General features: G+C 47.1%; 1 long non-coding RNA gene across 2 annotated transcripts; it reads right to left on the bottom strand.

The window, feature by feature from the left end:
- Nucleotides 1–706: 706 nt before the first annotated feature.
- On the bottom strand, nucleotides 707–8873 carry LOC118602885. Of its 2 annotated transcripts, none has more exons than XR_004950946.1 (3): nucleotides 8672–8873; nucleotides 3894–4858; nucleotides 707–1268 (listed from the first exon to the last, which is right to left on the bottom strand). It is a non-coding gene; the product is annotated as an uncharacterized LOC118602885 (long non-coding RNA). The 2 variants fall into 2 exon arrangements; XR_004950947.1 differs by lacking the exon at nucleotides 8672–8873 and adding an exon at nucleotides 7913–8165.
- Nucleotides 8874–9116: the final 243 nt, after the last annotated feature.

The following is a 9116-nucleotide window of genomic DNA, read 5'->3' as shown; positions in this document are numbered from 1 at the left end:
TATGCCCCAGCTTGGTAGCCCTGTGTTCTGTACTCTTGGGATATTTTCCACTTACACTCATTCTATCTGTACACAATGCAGAGAAGCAGCCTAAGGTCAGGATAGAGCCAAACTGTTGGGGTTTGAAGCTTCATTTAGGCTCTGACAAACAGGTATGGCTTTGGGCAAGTCTTAGGTGTTCCTATTTGCAAAATAGAGACAATTGTAACAGCAGAACGATTGTAATTGTATGATTGTAATTGTATCTACTCGCAGAGTTGGTGAAGGAATTCCAGCAAGTAACCTTTTCTAGACCTCAAAACTGGGCTCTGACTATTAACAATCTAGGTCACAGCTTTGATAGTATTTAATCTTGCTGAGTCTTGGAATTCACAGCAGTAAAATGGGGACAGTGGTGTCATTGCTACATTGAGTGTTGCGATGAAAATGAAGTAATCATGCAAAGGACATGCCCAGGATGTAGTAGCTACTCAGTAAAAGATGTATTTTAGTATTAGTATTGCTTAATTAATATTAGTTAAGACTAATTAACATTAGCTAATTGATAGTAATTCATATCAGTATTTAATATTTAGTGTTCCTGGCTGACTCTAATTGCATAGCTTCCAGGTTCTGACCACTTTCTATTGGGTTAGGAGCACCACGCAAAGTGCATGTACACATCGTTTCCCTTTATTGTTACAACAGCTTGGGTTGCCAGATAAAATACAGGATGCCCCATTAAATTTGAACGTCAGAGAAACAAAAAATACATTTTTAATATACGTATGTTCCTAATATAGCATGGTATATACTTATGCTGAAAAAAAAATCATTTATCTGAAATTCCAACCTATCTAGGTGTTCTCTGTTTTTATCTGCTATATCTGGCAACCACAACAACCACCCATTTAACCAATGAGGGAAAAACAGAGATGTGAAGAACCGAAATGACTTGGGAGAGGCCGAGGTCTCTTAGGCCCAGGGCCCCTGGGTTCATTAACGTCCCTGCGTGTAAGATGCTCTTTTCATGAACTGAACTACCCTCCACTATGCCATGGTGGGGGTATAGTCTGCAGAGGAGTTACCATCTGCTGCTGTTTGGAGGGGCCTGCTCCCATTTCCTGACTTCCCCTGAAGATCCTGGGCACTCCTCAGCACCCACTGCTGTCTGTGTACACTGGCCGCCAGGCAGACAACTGCCTCTGTGCACATCCTGGGCTGGGCTCCCTGGGTCCTGGCTGCGAAGGAACAGGACTCAGTTCAAGGCTGGCTGGTGTCAGGCAACCCTGCAGGAAACAAACAAACGCAAGTGGAAAAGGGGGAAAAAAAAATCCACCAATTACTTAATGCTTTCTGGGTGTCCAAATATTTCGCCTGGTGTGAACTGAGTTCTGAGACTTGGCCAGGAAGAGTGATGGAGCAGGGACCAGGAGTTGCTTTCTATGCAAATCTGGAGGGATGAAATTGCGCTTTCAGATCCAGCAGGGCGGATCGGCACCCCTCAACCGAAAACATCTTGAGGTCAAAGCCAGGGTCAAGGAGAGGAGGTAGGTGGGCCCCCCCCCTGGAGAAGTGGAGCTCCCCCTGGACCATCTACTACAGCTCAAGCCTCAGCCTCAGTTTCCTGCTGCTGGTGCTCCAGCCCGGTTTTCCTCCTGCTCTCCTGCACATCTGGGCCCGGCTCCCCGCCTTTGCCTAGAATGCATGCTGCCTCAGCTGTGCAGGCTTCCCTCCTCTACGAAGGTATCCCCAAATATCCTCAGAGACCCAGACACTCAGACCAGGGCATCTGGATTAAGTTCCCACTTTACAGATACAGAAACTGAGGCCCAGAGAAGAGGAGAGGGTTTCTCCCAGGTCCTGTAGGGATCTGCAAGCAGGTCTCTGGACTCCAAGACCGGGCCCTCTTCATTGCCAAATGCTGTCTATTTGGCAAAGGAACGGCACAGACACTGTGTCCTGCTTCTCACCTACGGGGGTCGCTCAGATGCTGTATTCTGATGGGGCTGAACAAACACGCTGGCTGACAAGGGATGAAACCCAAGTTTTGTGCCCAAATTCATTTTTTCTCTCTTTCTCTCTTCTTCTCCTTCCCCTCTTCCTCCTCCCCCTTCTGGTTCTCTCTCTGTCTCTCCCTCTCCTCCTTTATTCAGTAAATGCCTCTGGCCATGTCTCTGCATTTGTTACCTCAGGGCCGAAGATCAGGGAGTAAATGGGGCCCACATCAAGTCTCTAAGGACCTTCCAGTCCAGCAAGAGAGGCAGACAAGCAAACAGACGTGGACTTCAAGACAGACCCTTGAGGACTCTGCATGGGGGTCATAGCAGGCTATGGGACTAAAGAGGAGGAATGTCTCCCTCCTCCCAGCCCATGATGGGTCAGGGAAGGCATTCCCAGAATGCAGTCTGGGATCGAGACCTAAAAGGTGAATAGGGATTATCTGGGTAAAAAGTGAGGGGAAGAGAATTTTAAAACTAAGGAACAGTCTGTGCGAAGGACAGCCGGGCTCATTGTGAGGAAGAGATGGAACGGGAGACTGAGGCTGACCGGAAGGATGCTGACTGCCGACCAGTCTTCTCGAGGTCCATCCAGAGGGCACTGGGGCCCAGCTTTTCACCGGCTTCTCCACATGGGTTCACTGAGTCTCTGCTTTTCCGAATTGAGTTGGACCAGGTTAGAGGCAGCAGCCTGTGGGTCTCCAGTTTGAGACCCTGGACTAGACCAATTCTAAGAGCCCTGGTGCTCTAACAGTAAGACTGTGGTAGAGAAAGGGGTGCAGGGACACCCCCACCTCACACACAGAGTAATAATTAAATGGGGTGAAGCCCAGATCCTGCTTTATAAACGGCAAATCTAAGTGGAAAGGACGTTTTATAGATGTTGATCACGAGAGAGAATCCCCCATCTGCTTCTAAGCCGCTGGGGCCTATGACCCAATAAGTTGAATAAAAGAAACCACATCAGATTTCCATCCACTGGTCTCAAGCAGAGTCCAGGGGACACACGCACAGGCTCACACCATCCCCTAGAGTGAAAACAGCCACCTGGTACCAGGCACCCATACTGCCCGGTGATGTTCCCAGCGATGGCATTATTGCTCAGAGAAGTGAAGCAACCGCCTAGGGTCACACAGAGTTCAGCAGGGACTGGAAACCAGGCCTCTCTTATTCCAGAGCCACCAACTTTCCCCAAGAGGCAATAGTTCTTGGATAATGAACTTGGAAGATGCACTCAAGCCTGGGAATCTGAAATTTGCTGGGATGGGTGGAAGAGGGGGAATGGGGTGATGTTTAAAACATCTACATAACTCCCCTGATGAAAACGAGACAGGAATCATTTCCTTCTCAGGGAAGAAGGACTCCCAACCCCCTGCGCCCCCCCCCCCCCGCCGCCCCCGAGTTATAATAAGCATAGTCAGCACTACGGAGGCAGAAAGCCAGCTACTGTCTGTGGTCACAACAAAATGCCAGAGATGATCCCAGGCTGCAGGATGGGAAATCTAAAATATACCCTGCCTTCTCCTTCTCCTTCTCCTTCTCCTTCTCCCTCTCCTCCTCCTCCTCCTCCTCCCCCTCCCCCTCCCCCTCCCCCTCCTCCTCCTCCTCCTCCTCTCTCTTTCCTCTCTCACACACACACACACTATCACAGCCCACTTTAGAGCAGGGGTCCCCTTTCCCCTAGCCGTGGACTGGTACTGGTCCGTGGCCTGTTAGGAAACAGGCGAGCCAGCAAACCTCTATCTGTGTTTGCAGCCGCTCCCCAGCACTAGCATCACCACCTCAGCTCCACCTCAGATCATCAGGCATCAGATTCTCATGGGAGAACCGGTCCCTGGTGCCAAAAAGGTTGGAGACTGCTGCTTTAAAGTTTATCAAGGCACCGCGTCACTGCGTTCTCAGGTTCACACTTACCTACGCTGTCGCCGGAATTGAAGCTCAGCAAAATTAAGGGTCCAGGTGATGGAACTGGCGACAGGTCTGACATGACACCTGGCTCAGAGTGGGCTAACAGTAAATTCTTAGGGGTTTGAACTGAATCGAAGGTTTAGTAAATTAGCGAATGAATTAATGAATTAAAATATGTAATAAATAGACACGTGGTTACATGAGTAAGTTCATTAATTAACATAAGGGCACTAGAATGTTTGGATGAAATTAAAAATATATGGATGGATAATCGATGACTACAGGGTTGGTGATGATGAATGCATAGACGGATAAATGGATTTAATTAATAAGTATAAAGGTGTAGGATGGATGAATGAGTTCATGTAGATATAAATAGAGACGTAAATAATCGATAGAGAATGAATTAATAGCTGACGGGGTGGAAGGATAGAGAAACGACAAAGTGGGCGGTGGTTCCTGGGTGGGTGGGGAATCAGAGGGGTGCACCTTTCCAGGGGCCCAGAGAGAACAGCGCTGCCCCGGTCCTTGGCCACGCGGCACCCACTTCCCGCCTCCATCAGAATCCTGCAGTCAGGCTATTTTCATCCCTGCTGAGAAGGGGAGCTTCCCCCCCACCCCTTAAGATGTGGCTTGTTAGAGGAGAAAGCATGCAGAGCCCTTCCTCCCACGGGTGACACTTTAACTGCGAAACCACCCCCCAACATTAGGCATCCAAGAATAAAACCAAGCAGAAAGCCACAGAAAGTGCAAGAAACCCAATGCAGAAAAACAGGAAAGGGAGTTGGGCAAGCTTTCCTGCCTCCTCTAGGGAGACAGATCCACAGGAGGCAAGTTTCTTGGGCCGAGCCTGAAATCTCTGGCTCCCTTTCACTCATGCCTCAGTTACACAGCGAGCTTCACATGCCAGGCCTTGGGGACACAGCGGTGATTTGCACAGACACAGCCACTGCCTTCATGGAACTTATCACCTAGTGGGGGAGAGAGAGAGAGAGAGACAAAAATCAGTAAACTGAAATATAGCAAGGCACCAGAGGAAAGGAATGGAGAGTGTATTAACTATATATTGCAGCATGATAAATAACCAAAAAATGACCCAAAACTGTGTGATGCTGGCACAAGGTGTCCTGTGAGGATGCAACCAAGACATCGGCAGGGGCTGCAGTTTCAGCTGAAGGCTCACCTGGGGTTGAAGCATTCACTCCCAAGGTGACTCACAAACACACCTGGGGAGTACGTGCCAACTGTCAGTGGGTGGCCTGAGGGCCTCTCCACATACACACTTCCAGAACACTGCTTGAGCATCCTGACAACCTGGCAGTGGGCTCCACTCTTGTGAGTGACCCGAGAGAAAGCAGAGGGGAACTCCCATGCCTATTATGACCTAGTCTCAAGAGTTGCGCACTGTCACAACACCCAGCTCACTCTCAGTGGGTAGGGGAATAAGGCTTTGCCTTTGGATGGGAGGAGTGTCAGAGAATAAGAGGATGTATTTTAAAGCCACCACTGCCCTTTGCTGGGAGGCCTGAATGATATGGCAGGTAGGTACTGTGAAAGTCTCCAAGGAAAGCTTTCCAGTAGAAGATCATTAAAAACAAAAGCTTGGGAGAGGGAACAAGCTTGTGTCCAGCATGAGGCTGGAGCAGGTGAAGGAAGCAGGGATCAAAGCAGGTGAGGTTGGAGAGAGGCAAGAGTGGGCTTTGTAGAGCAAGGCGAGCAGTGTGGAGATTTGATTGAGTGCTTGCATGTACCACTTTGTTAATCGGTCAAAAACCTCATACGGGAGGTCCTATTGTCATTCCCAGTGCAGAAGTGAGGATGCCGAGAAACAGAAGTTAAGGAAGGTCACACGCCCACTTATTAATTCAGAGTAAGGATTTGCTTTCAGGCAGGCGGACCCCAAAAGCAACAGTCCTGATATCCTGGAGAGCTAAAGAGGGAAATGCTGCACTTAGAATATAGAAATATTAGGGTGAAAATGTCCCTGGAGAGTTAAAAAGGTAGACAAAGAAAGAGACTGATATATAGAGAGAAACAAAATGCAAGCAAGAAACAGAGGACAAGAGACTGAGAAACACAGAGATTCGATGATGGAGAACGGTGGCAACGGCGATAGAAAAGAGTCAAGAATGAAAAATATTTAGGCGGACAGGCACAAGGGGGAGAGAAAAGTAAAGCAAGAGACAGAGACGTGGAGATGGAAGGAGGCAGAGGGACAGAGAGAGGAGCTCACACGCACGTGCAGTGTGTGCGTGTAGTACGTGTGTGTGCATTTGTGCAGTGCATATGCACTGTGTGGTGTCACGGCTCTGGCAACTTGGACCATCCATCGTTCCTGTCACCCAGGAGAGCCGGGGGAGAGAGAGAGAAAGCTGACAGGAGACAGTGCGATTCCAGTAATTCCAGATGAAATAACATCCAGAACCCTTGCCAGGAAATCAGGGTGGGGTAGCCAAGGAGTGAGAGAGAACGTCCAAAGATAGTTTAGCAAATAGCTTTATAATTCCCTCCTCCATACCTTGGAGCTACCCTAGATAAGGGGGTAGGGATGATGGTCCTGAGCTTGGGGCCGGGATAAAGATATCTGAGAGGGAGCGGTACCCACCCCCAAAGGGAGAGAGGAGGACCTTAGTCTCTCCCAGCCCATACAAGTCTGGTGGCTCCAAGAGTGGGACCCTTGCTGGGGACCATAGTTTGACAGAATGCGGCTTCAAACATAACCTACCCTTCACACAGGATAGTGGGGTGTTGAGGGAGGAGGGGAAGAATCTGACCTTCCTCAGGCGCCTACTGTGTGCACCACAAGTCCGTTTCCCCTGGGCTAAAGGAGTGCCTGCCCCAAGCTCCACACACCACATGGCACCTTGTCTCATTGACACTCTCGTCCTCACCATCACCCCCTCAAAGTATTAAATACTCAGTAAGGTCTTCATTTGCAAGGAAGATAGTGCAGTCCAGAGGGGGCCAGTTGCCAGTCCACTGTCATCCAGCTGGAAAGAGACAGCGAGTGTCCAGGCAGCCTTAAACCATCGAGCAATGAATGCTACACCAACTGGCTTAACTGAGCTCCTTAAATTCCAGTGAAGGAGATGGCAACATCATCTCTCCTCAACTTTTAAGTTCTATAAATACCGCACTGACAGAAATGTTGTAAGAACAATACCTGTTTACCCTTCGCTTCATTTTGCCATGTTTGTTTACTCTTCCTTCTCTCCCTCCCTCCCCCACCTATTTAAAAGTAAGTGACAGACATCAGGATACTCAACTAAATACTTCAACATGTATTACCTAAGCACAAGCACATTCTCCTGTAATCACAACACCATTTTCACAGCCAAGAAATTTAACATCGATACAACAATAACATCATCTAAGTTTAGTCCATTTTCAAGTGCACCCAGTTGTCCCAAACACGTCCTTTAAGTTATTTTTTTTTTTTTAAGTCCAGGGTCATACTTCACATTTGGTTTTCATGCCTCTTTTGTCTCCCTTGATTTAGAACAGCCCCTTGCCTTTTTTTTTCCTTTTCGATAACATCAGCATGTTTAAAGGGTCCATTCCAATCGTGTCGTGGAATGTCGCACGATCTGCGTATGTCCAGTGGTGTCCTTACCACCAGATTCAGAGCAAACCTTTTGGGCAGTCATGTTACAAAGGCATATGCGTCCCATTTCATCACCTCAAGGGACACATCATAATGCCACTCGGTCCCATCACTGGGCACGCCAGGTTGGTTAGTTGGTGAAGGTGGGGGTCTACTGATCTACCATTTTCTTTGTGTGAATAACACATAAGCTGGGGGGGTGACACTTGGGGACTGTAAACACATCCTGTTCTCCAGTGAACTTTTACCCGGTAGTTTTGGTATCCATTAATGGTCCTTGCCAGAAACAAATATCTCAGAGGTAGTTGCAACATATATTTTTTTGAAAACGTATCAATTTTTTATACTTATTAGTTAGTATTCTTTGATAAAGAAGAGTTTTCCACTGCTTTTCTCTGTGTCTCATATGTTATTCACTCACATGTTTTAATGCTAAAACGGTCTCAGATTCAGCCAGCGGGAGCCCCTTCAAGCTGGTCTTTGCATCCTGTTGTACATCGTCCTCATTCTTTGAGAACTGCCTTACTTTCTAATGTGATAGAATGTTCAAGGCTCATCGTGACTTTTCCTTGCTACACCCCTGGAATCTGCCATTTCTCCAAGACATCCTAGTTCCTGTCCATGGAAAATGGCATCTAGAAACCTAGATCTGAGTCCAAGGTGTGCTCATTACTTCCAGGGCCTTTGCGGCTTCTAGGACCTGTCAGAGAAGCAACGGTATGTGTGAGTTCATCTTTAATGCCCGCAATTCAAATCTAACATCACGAAGTTCTTCCACGTATCCCCCATTCCTCTTTTCTGTCTCTCTGACTCTACTGCGAGAACCTCAGTTCTCCAAATATCAAAATACTTGCTCTTTCATTCTTTCCTCCAAGCCACAGGAAATCATTTCAGAATTACACCAATCTGACTATCAAAGACCTATCCATTAAAGTTCAGGATTTCTTTGAGGTTCTTCAAAGAAATTCTTCTCTGAAGTGCTTTGAAATTCTTCTAGAGTATATTCAATTAAGAGGGTTCAAATAAAGAACTATGTTCAAATATTACTTGAATTAATTCCCTTTCTCTATCATTATATTTTAGCACTACCTGTTTCTGCTTAACAAACTACCCAAAACTTAATTGCATAAAACAACAGTGTTTGTTTCTCACAGTTTCTGTGGATGCAGGTGTGGCTTACCTGGGCTTTTTGATTTGGAGTCACTCCCAGGCTTCATTCAAGGTGCCATCCGGAGCTGGGTCCCTCTGGAGGTTTGAATGAGAGTTCCATTTCCAAGCTCACTCATGGTCTTATTGGCAAGATTTAGTTTCTTAAAGGTATTAAGATAAATGTCCCAGTTCCTCTCTGGATAGTCACCAGATGGTACGCTGTTCCTTGCCAGGTGGCCTTCTCCATCAAAGTAAGTATATGAGAAGAGCCAGAAATAGAGAGTGTTAGCAAGACAAAAGTCACGATCTTTTATAATTTAATCTCAGAAGGAACATCTCATCACTTTTGCCATATTCCGTTCGTTAGAAAGAGGTCACTAGGACTGGCCACATTCAAGAGAAGATGATAACACAAAGTCATTTGAGCAACAGAATTATCAACTTGATACGTAGTTAGGTTCGTCTGCTTCTGTTTG

This window comes from Rousettus aegyptiacus, unplaced genomic scaffold, assembly GCF_014176215.1.
Source record: "Rousettus aegyptiacus isolate mRouAeg1 unplaced genomic scaffold, mRouAeg1.p scaffold_m13_p_5, whole genome shotgun sequence".
Lineage (NCBI taxonomy): Eukaryota > Metazoa > Chordata > Mammalia > Chiroptera > Pteropodidae > Rousettus > Rousettus aegyptiacus.
The sequence above is the reverse complement of the archived record's forward strand: the minus strand, read 5'-3'. Positions and strand labels throughout refer to the sequence as shown.